General features: G+C 46.7%; 1 long non-coding RNA gene across 2 annotated transcripts; it reads right to left on the bottom strand.

Moving 5' to 3' along the window:
* Window positions 1-8,365: 8,365 nt before the first annotated feature.
* On the bottom strand, window positions 8,366-10,820 carry LOC121137149. 2 transcript variants are annotated; one of them, XR_005874381.1, is made up of 3 exons: window positions 10,657-10,820; window positions 9,464-9,604; window positions 8,366-9,118 (listed from the first exon to the last, which is right to left on the bottom strand). It is a non-coding gene; the product is annotated as an uncharacterized LOC121137149 (long non-coding RNA). The 2 variants fall into 2 exon arrangements; XR_005874380.1 differs by having other exon boundaries at window positions 8,366-9,604.
* Window positions 10,821-14,197: the final 3,377 nt, after the last annotated feature.

Below are 14,197 nucleotides of genomic sequence, written 5' to 3'. Positions count from 1 at the left end.
TGTGAGCCCCATGTGTGATTTTTAACTTTGCAGCAGTCATATTAAATTTTTAAACATAATTCTGTGGATTTAAGCTTCACGATGTATCTTACTAAATCCACTGCATCACATTCACCTATAGGAAATCTAAACATTAGTGAGATGGCTCATACTCTTTTCTTACAATGTCTTTGAAATTGCTGTGGACCCAAGAGTATCAGCTCCTGAGGAGCTCACTGGCCTCATGCAGCCGGTGTCTGCCATCTTGGAAAGCAAAGTGCTAGCTCTGGCTAGATAGTTTATAGCTCACACCGAGTAACATGGCCATGACATGTCTCCTTCACCATGCTACTCAGGTGTATTTTGGCTAGTTAAGTTGCTGAAGTGGGAACGCAAAGTCTTACCTCCATTCACCCCTGTTTGCCAAGCATTCAAATAGAAACTAAGTCTAATTCTTCCCAACAGATGGACTATTAGTCTAAACTGCATCCAGTGAAGGTCTGATACCATGTCAGGGTTTAGTAGGAACCTGCTAAGTGTGTGACTTAAGCCAAAGAATTTGCCTCCTCAATTACTCCTTTCTCACAAGTTCAGCAGTGTACAATGGTTATCATACTGTGCCCAACCAGCCTCATGGGATGATGATGTAAAGAAGATAAAAGTCATGACTGTTAAGACATTAGGGTAACACATAAAACAGAAACCAACATTATTTGCTATTCCAAACTACTAAAAGCTGTGCAGCTCCAGAAAACAATCACCACGCAATCGCTACTAAGATAGAGCAAAGACTCAAATGAAGGAATGAAGAACAAATTCCTGCAACTTCCCAGTGTCAACAATTTTCTTAACCAGTACCAAACCTTGACTTGTCATTTTTATTTACAGGCAAGAGAGACAGAGAGGAGGTGAGAATGATGAATGATCCCCCAGGATAATAAACAACTGTGGTCCTTGGAGCCAGGTACACATCACGGGAATGTGGCTTGATATTACCCAGCAATAAACTCAGTTGTGATCTTGACAATGGCTCTGCAGAGAGCCTTGCATGTGGACCTTATTTTCCAAGATCAACAGTTTGAGGCATCCACAGAGAGCTCCTGCAATATTGCCACCTGGTAACCACTGGGCTATTTCCTCGAACTAATAGCTTTTAGATTAGTGACATTAGCTCCTAACATTCCCTAGGACACCACTTAAAGCTTACCTTCTTTTAAATGAGGTTTGAGGGCATGGGAATTGGGACACGTGTTATCTTTGTCCTTAAATCATTTGCTCCCAAGTGTTCCCTGAAAACAGAATCCCATCTGCCTTCACTAATTACTTACTTTATGTTCCACCAGTTATGCCACACCAACTTCAAGTTCAGCTAGAACTCAGTCACTATTCATTTCATCACACCACACTCTGCCCTGCTCCATGAGAAGCCACGAGAAGCCATGTACTCTATAAGACAGGAGTCAAGGAGAGTGTCCCGGGTGTTTTGAGACTACAAATGTTACTCTGACTTTGTCGCACAAGACAAAGACTGCCTGAGTCAAATAGCATAAAACATATTCTTGTCTCCAAATCCAGTCTTACTAGCTGCACAGTATATAGAAATAAAGGCAGGCCACCCAAATGAGAGCTAGTTGAGGGATGTTTATTCAGGGCTTACCATACACAGTGAGGGAACCTATCACTTGCTTTCACTGAGGAAGAAAGAGGCAGAAGCAAGTAGAAGAATGACTGTGCTTTGAAATGGGACAAAGGCAAAACTTTGGGCTACACTGATCAGAGAGGGATAGCCTGGGGAAGCTGGGGTTGATTGAACTGGAAGCAGGGCTCCTTCTCATGTGATCAGTGGAGGAGATGACTGGCTTTCCTTGTTGGGTCCTAAACTGGAAATGGATGGGTAGTAAGGGAGCTGTCGGTTGGCTTCCCAATCTCACCATTTAGAATTGGTTACTATAGGTGCCATTGCATGGTTTCCTGAATTGTTGCCAGGGTGGTGGTCTAACTTCCTGTAAGTCGGCTGTCTGGCAAGCCAGCTAGAGTCCTGGGCTGGCCACTGTGAATAATGGTTGGCATCTTTGACGGGTTGCTGTTGACTATAGGTCAGGAGTCTATTTTTATTCGTGGTCTGGTTCGTGTCTATTTGTTTGTCTCATAGGTATAAAACAAAGCCAGTGAGGACGAATAGGAAATTATCAAAATAGGTATGAAACAAAGCCAGTGAGGACGAATAGGAAATTATCAAAATAGGCTACCAGACTTATGCAACATCCTGCCAGCCACCCAGCAGTCTATTAATGACATCCTTTGTGTCCTTCTCACCCATTTCACAGCCACACAGTTTTGTGGATCTTTCGTGTCTACTGCCACGTTATCTAAGAAAGGACCTCCAGTGCATAGCCCATTCTACAAAAGGTACCCAGGAGGTGGCTATGCAGAACAGAAGCATAGCAATCAGTGGAGCATCTGCATTGGGACTCAGCAGGTTATCTGAGGGGAACCCAGGATGCCAGGAGTTTTCCGAGTTAAGGGCTAAGAAGCATCTCCTTGGGGTGCAACCACCCTGAAATGCATTACCCTAAACCCTTGAGGCATTGTATCCAATTCCAGTGTGGATTGTAGGCTTTATGTCAGAGTTGAGATCCAACTGGGCTCTAATAATGTAGTTTCTAATAGCACAGGATAAAAACCATCGACTGTTTACTTGGAACTAGAGCACTGTAGACACTGTGCTAAGCACTTTAGCTCCATGTCTCCTATGATCTGCCATAACACTTCTGTGTTGGAGGCACCATTATTGATGGACTCTGTGGACACAGTTGGGGTCAAATCAAGTTGCCAATAGAGCCACGTCTCTTCTGTAGGCGCTAGAGGAGAACTGATTACAGGCCTTTTCTATTCTTACTAGCTGTCCGCATTCCCTGGTTCATAGTCTCTTCCCTGAGTTCCTTCATGCTTCACCCCCAATGTTCAGTCTCACCCCGTGCTCCTGCTTACCTTTCAAAAGACCCCTGTGACTAGGTTCCACCAGCCTGGATGATTCAAAACAACCCAAATCAGGACCCTCAACTCTTGCATTTGTAAAATCCACTTCGCTTTGTAAAGTAGCATGTTCTCCAGTTCTGGAGATCGCAGTGTGGGCATCTTTTATCCAGCCTACTGCAGTAGGTTATCAGATAGGAGTTCTAAGAAGGGAACTTGTTTTTCATGGTGCCTCGTAGACAGCAGTACTGACTCTGAGGTCTGTTAGGAAAGGCAACTCTCAGAAGCAGTTTCTAAGTCCCTTCCATTTTAGGACTTTTGAAAGGCATCCCTTGTCCTTCACTCCCATCTGACTTCTGCAAGCAAGGACAGTAATCAGCCTTCCCATTCACTGTGAATTCTGGCCCCTTTGATGCCTGGCACAAGGCTCTGTACACATCCCAGACAGGATCAGGGGAGAGAGATACTGATCATAACTCTTGGCTCTAAGAAAAGCCATGTTCATGGAGAATGTTGAAAACGTCTGCAATCACCAGCCTACAGCCTACTTCTGGCTGTAAAGCTGACAGGCCAAGCCCCTGGTCACACTGGGTCCAAGTACCCAGGACACAGCCTATCTGTTATCCTTACGGAACTGAGCCCATCATGTTGGTAGCATGATGCTATCCCTCTCATGATCACAGGTAGTAAAAAACAAAGCCCTGTTTCTTGGGCTCCAGAAATAAATCAAGACTTTTTTCCTTGTAAGTTTCCACAGCCTAGTAAAACTAGGATAATAATTTAGAAAGAACTAGATATACCCTGATAAGCCTCCAAACAAGGAGACAGTATTTTTATACTTTAAGATCACTGTTATAGGACACTATTTTTCTTGGAAAAATCATGTATATAGTTGACACTGTTTTACTTTTAAAAATCAAGTATATATTTGATGCTAAAATTTTGTTTCAAAAGCAAAACTGAAATAAAGCATTAGAAAAGGAACCCAAAAGGTAAACATATGCAAATGTATTTCCCCTGAGTCCTCAGATGTCCTTGGAAAAGTTACTTGATCCTTACAGGCCTCTGCCTCTTAAAATTCTATATTCAAGGTAGCACACAGTCCAGCCACATTTTCTATCACGACAAAAGGTCCAGTATCTGCACTCGCTGCTGGGGCGACACTGGCCACACACAGCTACTGAGAATTTGAAAGTGGCTCGTGTGAGTGACGAGTGGGATTTTATGTGTTGATTTTGTTCAGGTTTAGAAGTCCGTACACAGCAGTTACTTTCCTTGTTGCCGGCAGAGCACCTGGTTGGGAGGAAAGGCTTGGTGTAGCTAATGGTTTTCAGAGGCTTCCGTCCACTAAAGCTGAGGGGGCATGGCAGCAGGAGCAGCTGGATTTGCAGCAGAGGGGAGTGAAGCGGTGTGATTCATACAGTGCTGATAACATCCAAAGGCCTGGCCCCAGGAACCTGCTTCCATCAGCCGGGCCACTTCATTCAAAATGCCAGCCTGTGCACGCTTCAGATTCAAACCATAGCTCCATACATGCTCAGTGGTCATGTACTGAACTAGTTGAAGGGGGTCCTTTCCCAAAGAAACGGGAAGAAACATAGAGGTATGCACCCATGGGCACTTCAAGCTGAGAAGACAAGGGGGCTCCTGTGGGGCCTGGGAAACTCACAGCTGCTTTATGATCATCAGGGCTGTGCATGCATGTGTGTATGTGTGCATTCATGCATGTGTGCATGCATGCATGTGTGTGTATGTTCATATAGTCTCAGGTGTGTGTGTGTGCGCGCGTGCACGTGCGCGTGTCTGTGTGTGTGTGTGTGTGTGTGTGTGTGTGTGTGTGTGTGTGTGTGGGCATACACACGTATGCATGAACAGATGGAGACCAGAAGACAATCTGTAGTTGCCGTTCCTCAGCTATCGGCTGTCTTGTTCTAGTTTTTGAGACAGGCTCTCTTGATGCCTTGGAACTCACCAAGTGACTAGGCTGGCTAGCTGGTGAACCTTGGGGACCTGCCTAGCTCTACCTCCCCAGCACTGGGATTACAAACCTATGCTGCCATGCCCGTTTTTCCAAATGGAACTCAGATCCTAGCAAGCACTTTGCTACCTATGTTGTGTCTGCCTACCTAGAAGGGCTTCTTAGAATCCAAAGGAGACCGGAGTAGAAAAGAGAATGCCCTCAGGTACAGGGAACAGCAGCCAGAACTCAGCCAAGAGAACAGAGCGGCCTCTTCCATGCGGCCTTGGCTTTCCTGGATGTTCTTGGTCTCACTCCAGACAGCTGCAGACACCAACGACTCAGCAGCTGGGGAGAACTCAGTCCAGTTAGATAAGAGTGCTGGCTGCCTGCCGCCAATCAATCAGGGAGCTTTTAAGATGGAAGTGTATGAAATATGTATTAAATTTAAAAAAAAAAGAAAGATTGAATGCAATGAAGTTTGCAACTTAGAAACACTCCAGAGAGGAGAGCCCAGCCTCTCTCACAAGGACTGCTTGGAAGCCTCACCCCAGGTAGACTGACACACATCTACCTAAGGGGTCAGTCAGGCCCTCCGGGTGATACCCCTTTTGTGGGGGAGGGGTGGGAAAGGTCGGAAATTTGGTACTCATTTAGACTCCCCCTGAGTGAATTTCCTTTCTGTAAGAAGCAAGAAAAACACTCACTTGTGCCATTGTGTTTCGTACAATCACGTGCCTTCAAACTGCCATATTCGAACTCTTTTAGGAGGCTCTGCAGAGCAAGGTGACCGTGCTTAACATAACCTTGTAGGCTTCGGTTTCATACAGGCCAGCAAAAAACATGGAGCTGTGTAATGCTATACGGCTCCAGGACTTGCGCAGATTGAGTCTCAATTAAAATGTTTGTTTACTTATCTGTTAATCTCATTATTTTCTTTAAATTTGCTTCTCAGTGAGAGTTCAGAATCCACTGCTCAACCATTTCTGAAATATGACCAAAATGGAAACCTGGAGAAAGAGAACGCCATTCAGCTGGGGAATGGAATACACAGAGGCCCAAACGAATGTCTTCAAGTACCTCTTCCCTAATAGCAAACCATTTTCTACAGAGAATGCACAAAGGAGTAACTTTTTAGAATTTTACTAGTGATTTTATCATGGTAAAGTAAGCCACAATCCCAAAGAGAATTCTCCCTGTTATTGCTAGAAATGCATAGAGCCTGTATTTATTTTCAGCAGAGTTTGGTATCATTTTTATTATTGCTCTTCACAAAAAGCAAAACAGAAACCACCTGAGCCTCTAAGAGGTAGATCAGATTTTATCTCCCCCTTCCCCTTTCCAAAAGCAGAAACCACACAGAGTGATTTGCTCTGGGGTCAGGCAGCCTGTTAGTGGCTGGGCTGGGGATAGAGGTTCTGGTCTCTCGTTGTCTATTCTACTGAATTGTCCCTGGAGTTGGGTCCTCAAGCCCTCCCTGGAGACAGCCGGGAGGCAGTATGTACCTGGTAACTATGCCGACAGACAGCCTTTCTCCCTAATACTCCCAGTTGCACCAGGTGGAGTCCCTGTGGCTCTGGCTGCCTCGACACCACTGGGACTTGAAAGGAGGTCCTTCTGGTCCCATTGTAACTAAAACCCCTTGGATGGAGTCCAAGATCCTTCTTGTTCTGAAGCGTCTTCTATAACAAATAAGCCACATTATGTTTGCTGTGATCTGGTCATGTTCCTTGGGCTAGTGTCTTCCCCAGGACACTGAGAATAGCTCTCTTGTGTCTGTCAGAATATATATGTAGTTGAGAGTTGTGAGCCTCAGGGCCAGCTTCACACTGTGCTCATGATGGTTAGAGCAGGGCCACTCGTCAACAGGCCCTGCCAGTGGGTAGAGGGGACATCTTCAGAAGGGTTCCTCAGTGGCAGGTACTGGAGAGAGAGAGCACAGCTGCCCCAGAGTGGGGGGTGTGCGAAGCAAGAACAGGAAATCAAAGGCAACGAGAAAACTCAAGCTAAGAGGTGAGCTGTGCCTCACACTTCTGAGCTGGCGTATGACACACGTCACTCATCCAGAACTGGTTACAGCGATGCTACACAGAGAGCCCTGTAGGTGCCAGCTGCACTGGAAGCAGCCAGCAGAGACTCATCTGTCAAGACGATGTGAGAAGCACCACACATTACATTTCCCTCTTCAGAATCATGGAGGCATGTCAGTGGCCATGCAGAGGTACCCAGTACAGAGCCCTGGCCTCAATGTAGCGCATCCCTGGGCACACAGGGAAGAAGAGGGCTATGGAGACAATAATCATAGGTGCCTTCTGCCATTCGATGTGTGATTTCCCTTTGATAAATGTATCTCATTTGATAACAAATACCGTTGACATGAAATGTTTATATCGTTTCGGGAGTCCCCAGAGACCTCTCAGCCACCATCTCCATTAGCTCCTGCTCTGTCCGGAGTCCTCCCAAAACTTGTGCAGTGTTTCTGGGGTCAGTGGGACTGAGGTCACTCCCACCCAAAGAAGTCCCTGCATTCTGATCCTTTATAAGCAATGTGATTTCTATGGTCTGAATATCTGCCTATGTCTGAAAAGGAATTCACGTTTATATGTCCTAAAATCCCAAGGCAGGGAGATGAGACCTTGAAGATTTTGGGTAGTGATTGGAACATAAGGATGGTGATCTCATAATTCAGATTAATGCCCATGGGTTATTTTACATAAATTTATTGTGCATGTGTATGAGAGAGAGAGAGAGAGAGAGAGAGAGAGAGAGAGAGAGAGAGAGAGAGAGAGAGAGAGAGAGAGAGAGAGAGAGAGAGAGAGACTCGTCTTCAGTCCCAGCACTCAAGAGGCAGAGGCAGAGGCAGGCAGATCTCTGTGAATTGGATGCTAGCCTGGTAGATAGCTGATGGGCTGGAGAGATGGCTCAGTGGTTAAGCGCATTGAATGCAATTTCAGAGGTCCTGAGTTCAATTCCCAGAAACCACATGGTGGCTCACAACCATCTGTAATGAGATCTGGTGCCCTCTTCTGTCATGCAAACCTACATAATAAATAAATAAGTCTTTTTAAAAAAGATAGCTGACATAGTTCAGTGGTTTATCACTTTTAGCACTTGCCTGGCATGAACAAGGTTCTAGGTCCAACCCCCAGTGCTGTAAGAGAAGGAAAAAACGAGAAGGAGGCAAGCAGGAAGAGAAGAAAGAACTGAGTCTCCTGAGCTGCCTAGCCATCCTGCAGGAAGGCCACAGTGAGAAGATGCCTCTGGGGACCGGATACAAGGGTACCAGGTGGGTATCTACTGGAGTCGCCAGAACCATGAGAAATAGATTGTTATTATTTTTTATGACATTTTGATTCTACAGACCAAATCAAGGATTTTTTTGTTTAATTCCTGTTTTATCAAAAAGACTGGTCTTTATGAACACGATGCTAAGAGAATTCCTGAGCCAGGTTCTCATCTGTATGAGATGTTTATTTCCTGTTCCCTTCCAAGTTCCCAGTCCTCCACCTCTGCTTCCCAGGACCATATGCCATCCCTTCTCAGTGACCCCCTTTAATCCCCTAAAGTAATCCATCTGGTCTTGCTAGTGTTGAACCCTCTCCTCCCAGTCTCTCGAGCACTCTCTCTCGCTCTTCCCCCTCCTCTGACACCCAACAGTTTTCATCACTTCCCCATTTCAGTCTTGGACACCATCCTCCTTCCAGTCCTGTCCCTAAGTGCAGACAACTCCGCAGTTCACGCTGGAATGCTGGGGAACTGAGGCTTGGATTCCTTACCTGTCTGTCCGCACCTCTTCATTGTGCCTTAGTTAATTAGAAATGGAGATTGTCCTTGACTCCTGCTTCCATGCCATTGGACGATCCTCTTAGTCAACAAATGCTCATCTACTTGATCTTGACAAGGTACTACGATGGCTCAAATAGGCCTCCTTGGGAACGCTCCAGTCAGTGCCCTTGGTGCACTGAGAGCCTTGGTGTGGAATGGAAAAGCCAAGCAGGAGGGAGCAAAGAGCAGGGGACGGGACAGTGAGAGGTATTTGTTTTCTTCACAGCTCCATAGTGGGGATGGGTCTCCAGGAATCTCATACGAGTCACCAGTGAACTCCTCCATTATCAACACTCACTCTCTTGCTTGGTTTGTGTCTCGGTTTTAGTTCTTGGCGTCATTCACTTCAAATTAAACTGCTGACCCAAAGGACAGTTTTCTCTGTCACAAAAGACAGTTTCGAATTATTGATAAGCAACTGGTGGTGACTGGGAGGAAAGAAGAGATGGGTGGTAAGACAGAGAGATGATCAGTTGAGGGGGTCTGGGAATTAGACATGCATAGCAGAGCCAAAGAGGTCATCCTGAGAGTTCCGCCCTGGGCCACACCTGTTCAAATTCAGCAACAGCAGCACATCTGAGAGGCTGTCCCCACCAGGATGGGTAAGGGTGAAGCCCTGAGGCCACCAGCCTCCCAGCCGAGCACCGTCTAGGAAGTACAGCTTTCTCAGAGAGGACATAGGTGAAGTGGAAAACTCCAAATCAGACAGAGACACTGGGGCCTCACCCATGGCTCTCAGCTGGGGTGTGTGACAGCCTGGAGAAGTAGGAGTTCAGCGCCACTTTGTACACGTGTATTTGATGGCGTTCTGGTCCCCAAGATTTTATTCAGCCTGGGGCTTCTACGTCTTTGGCCAAGCCTCAGGATCTGCCAAATGCAATTCTGTTAGGATCTTGGTACTTTTTCTAGTTTTGCCCTGTTGTTTGTGAGGTCTCAATAAGGCTGCCAGAAGCTCAGGCCCTGGACCCTCCTGGCCTACAGAACCTTAGCCACGGAGTCCGTGCCTTTCTTTCCGTCACTAATCTGGCCCCACGTCTGAGAATCAAAGATCAGACAGCAAGAAGCCATGAAGCCTCCAAGATGCTCATGCCCACCCTGCCCTCAAGCCCAGAGACGCAAGATCAGCACTGTGAACATTGCAGCATTGTGTACAGTGACCCATTGTGCTGTGGCACACGTGCAAGTGTGACACTTGGCATCCTCTCCTCGCTGTCTTCTCTGCTCTGCCTGCTCAGCCTCTCTTGGCTACTCGTAGGTTTGCCTGCCTTTCCGGTTCTTTGTCTTTGTTCTTACGTTAGGCCTATCCTGTGTCTGTAGTTCTGACTTCCCGGATCTGGGAATTTAAAGGAGAAATGTATTGTTACCTACACTGGATGCTTCTGCTGCTGCCCTAGGATCCCTCAAATCCTCATCCTCAGGAGAGGCTGAAGTAACAAGATTACCATCACTCAAGGTCGAAGGCTGAATTAGAAACTGTAGCAGAGGTTAAATGCCAGTCCAGTGACTGCACAGGGTTAAGAGCAGCCAGCTGTCATTGGAGACAGGGTGGCTTTTGTAAGAGAGAAGACAGACTGATCTTATAGGGGGAGTTTCACATCCAGGTCGGGGACCTGACTGAAGAGTTGAGCATTGTGACTTTAGGGACACAGCTGTCACAGAAAATATATTTTCCTTCTGTGAGCAGAAGGATTCACGAACCTGATGGTCATGCCCTGGTTTCAGTGCCCCAGAGCTCATCTGCCCGTCACAAATGGGAGTGGCCTTGACTTAGTGGGCACCCAACCCTGACAAGAGTGTGCGACCACTCTGTCTGCACATCTGAGCCATGAAAAGAAGCCAGGCTGATGCCTGCAGGACTAAAGGGGAACATCAGCCGCTGCTCTCCCCTCCACAGAAACCAAAGCCTAATTAAAACCAACCTGAGCACTAAAAATAGGATAGGGAGAGGAGGAGATGAGGCAGAAATGAAATCCGTTTCTGACCATAGTGGCGGGAAAGTCATGTCTCTTCCCTAGGTTGACAACAAAGTGGTTGGTTGTGCAACCTGTGGGCCTTAGCACCGTGCTTCTTATCTGGGTGGCAGTTAAACTGACAGCAGAGGTCTCCCCACAGTGGAGCTGAAATAGCCCAGACCCAGAGCCAGGTCTGGCGCAGGTTATGTACTTAGAAGGAACCAGCTCCTGCAACAGTTCCTGCAGTAGACCCTTCCCTGGCCAGATTAAGAGGTCCTGGAACTGAACATACATGGTACTGTGGGTATCATAGTGGCAGCAGTGACCACACACACACCTTGAGGATCCACTTTGTCCTCTGCTTTCCAGGGAGAATGGAAAGCTGAGTTAATAAGTTAAGTAGTTGGGGGCTCATCATACCTTTGGAAGATAAGGAAAGCTAGCCACCGGTGAAAAGCACTATCCTTGGTCAGAAATCTGGAGATATCTTTGAAAAGCAATGCTTATTGTGGTCGGGGTGCTTAGAGACAAGGTCTGTGCCCACTGGCCTGTCCTACCCACTCGACAAGGGGCCACGACTGTATATTGGAGGTTATTTGACCATACAGACCATCCATCCCTGGTCCTTCTCATGGATTCCAACATCCCAAGCTGAACTGAGGCTGCAGCTCTCCTGACTATTGGCTTCCTTCCCCTGAACATTCAGAAGATGGCAGTGCCTGCTGGAATGCATTTGATAATTGAGCTCTTGTAAGGTCCTGGGTTTCATTCCTCACACGCACCTCCTCCAAATCATAAGATTGAGAATTCCTGAAAGAGCTGGTTTTCATTTTTATGATGACTTCTTCTAAAACTTTTTAAATGACTTCTTTTAAAATTCTTTTACTTAAACATTTTAAATTACATGTATGCGTGTGGTGTAGAAGTATATGCAACCTCTCCTGTGGGCAGAGTTACAATGGCTGTGAGCGACCTGACATTGGTACTGGGAACCCAACCTGAGTCCTCTATAAGAACAAGAAGTGTTAGCCACTGAGCCGTCTCTTTAGACCCAGAATCACCTCCTGAATGTTACTACTCTGCCATCTCCTCCTCCTTATTCTCTTCTGCCACCCCCTCGTCTTCCTTCTGTCTTTAGCTCCCCTTCTTTCTCTTCCACTTCAAGTATCAAATTCCTTCAAAATGTTTACTCTGGGTTCTATTCTTATTTGTGGTTTTGAGAGGTATAGCATTTCTAGATATCCCAGTTTGGCTTTGAATTCATGATCCTCCTGCCTCTAACTCCCCGCTGTTAGGATACCTAGGTGTGTGCCACCATACCCACCCTTAAAACACTGTGGTGTCCTTGCTCACCTGACACCGTAAGGATGTCTTCCTTGCTGTTTGCTAACCTAGAGTTGACCTTGCCCTAGCTTTTTACACAGTGTCTAGCTATGGCCTGCATCCTTTGGTTACCAGGACCGAACTCAATCACCAAGATTAACTTCTCAGCTCAATGAAAAATTATGGATCTGGACCCAACTGTGTCTTAGAGCAATGCTGACTGAGGTTCTGGTCTAGATTCTGCCTGTCAGGCTGCCCCTGGACTATATCTCCTCATCTGTAAAGTGACTAGAAGATCTCTCTGTCCTTACCAACTACATCCTTGGTATCAGTTGGCTTCAGGCCCTGAACTCAATGATTACAGCCCCCTCATGAGTGCATCATTGACCTTCCTGTCTCAGGCTTGATTGTCCTGTAGGTGAAAGCTATGGTTAAGCTGGTGACCGCAGGCCGAGTAGCACCCTCCTCTGCAGATGGGGGAGCTGGCTTCAGCTGAGGAGAGAGAGCTTACCTGATGGGTGACCACTGGATGATTTTCACTTCTGTGAAACAGACCTCTGCTATTGCTTGGCCCAGAAGCCTGTCACATCTCAGAGCCACCAGTGTCACGAGCCGGTTGTGGAAAGTGGAAATGGGCAGGATGTGGTTTGAACTGACAAAAGTGGAGCAACTCACTCATCTCTGGGGGTTGTCAGGGATACTGGGGTTGGGGAGAGGCTGTGCTTACTGTGCAGCCAGCTGGCCATTCTCAGTCTAGGGCAGCCCAGCCACGTTCTTCCTACTAGGATGGTACCAACATGGACAACTATCACACACCCAACCACCAAGAGACAGCAGCAAAGTGACAGTGTTTCTCCTTTCAATAGAAAATCCTTTGTATCAAAATAGAGCTGTGTTCATAGTCATAGTTTTAGATAAAAATTTTAAATGGGACTATTGTTGTGAGCTTAGAAGGTGATAAGATTGTCTAGAGCAGAGCCATTGTGAGCATGCTAATCTCAGAAGTCAGGTGGGATAGGGCCTGACTAGCACTTGGATGGAAGGATGTAACAAAGGAAGCTTCAGAATCTCAAGACCTTTGATGCTTGGGCCAAAGCTATTAAATACTTCTTCTGGACTACAAACTCAGAAACAAAAGTCTGGTCCTCCACAGCCAGGCTGCACTATGCTATCACAACAGTCACTATAGCTGTGATTTGGACCTTCCTCTAAGGATCCAAGCCATGTGAGAGGCTTACCATGTGCCCCATAGCATGGCCTCTGGCCGGCCTATGGAGACAGCCAACAAGTAACAGATAAATGAGCAGTTGCTTTTAAACAATGTGAGCGGCCATGAGTCTACCAGCACACTGCTTGGTTTTTGTCAACTTGGCAAAATCTAGACACAGCAAGAAAGAGGAAATCATAGTTGAGAAAATGCTTCCATAAGATTGGCTTGTAGGCATTTTCCTAATTAATGATTGATGTGTGAGCCCAGCCCACTGGGAACAGGGTTACCCATGGTGGGTGAGCTCAAAATATATAAGAGGATAGGCTGAGCAAGCCATGGCGGCCAGGCAAGCAAGCAGTGTTCATGGACTCTGCTTCAGCTACTGCGTCTAGGTCCCTGCCTTGGGCTTCTGCCCTGACTTCCCTTCAAGCTGGTTTTCTCCTCCAGCTGTTTTTGGTCAGAAACATAACTAAGAGAAGCAGGCTAACTAAAAATTTAACTACTGAATTCTCTGGGCCATTACAAGTCTTGGGCCAGGGTAGGAGGGTGGGGGGAGTCTATCCTGCCTTTGTAAGCCTGTTGGATTAAAAGCTCTCTGCATGTCCTGCAAAAGAAGCAGGCTGGTGTGCAAAGACAGGAGGCGCACGATTAACTGCTGTCCACATTTCTTAGAACCACAGAGATGGCTGCACGTCATCCCTTTACATCCCAGAGCCACACCCATGGCTAAACACAGCTGCCCTGTGTAGCCTCTACCAGGACTGTCCTTGGCGTGCTTGTCATCATCTGATGTCTTTGTTGAGAAGAATAGCTCATACAAGGAACCATCCTAGTGTCCCAGCTGATTAGCTGGTTTTGCTGCGTCTTGGTAGGGTCCCTTCTGACCGATGTGGGAGAAGCCACATGGTACATCTGGGCCCCAGCATCCTCAGGTCTGAAAGCAAGGTGATGACCCAAAATACCTCATCATGGGTG

This window comes from Mesocricetus auratus, unplaced genomic scaffold, assembly GCF_017639785.1.
Source record: "Mesocricetus auratus isolate SY011 unplaced genomic scaffold, BCM_Maur_2.0 Super-Scaffold_100676, whole genome shotgun sequence".
Lineage (NCBI taxonomy): Eukaryota > Metazoa > Chordata > Mammalia > Rodentia > Cricetidae > Mesocricetus > Mesocricetus auratus.
This window is presented reverse-complemented; position numbering and strand designations above follow the sequence as displayed.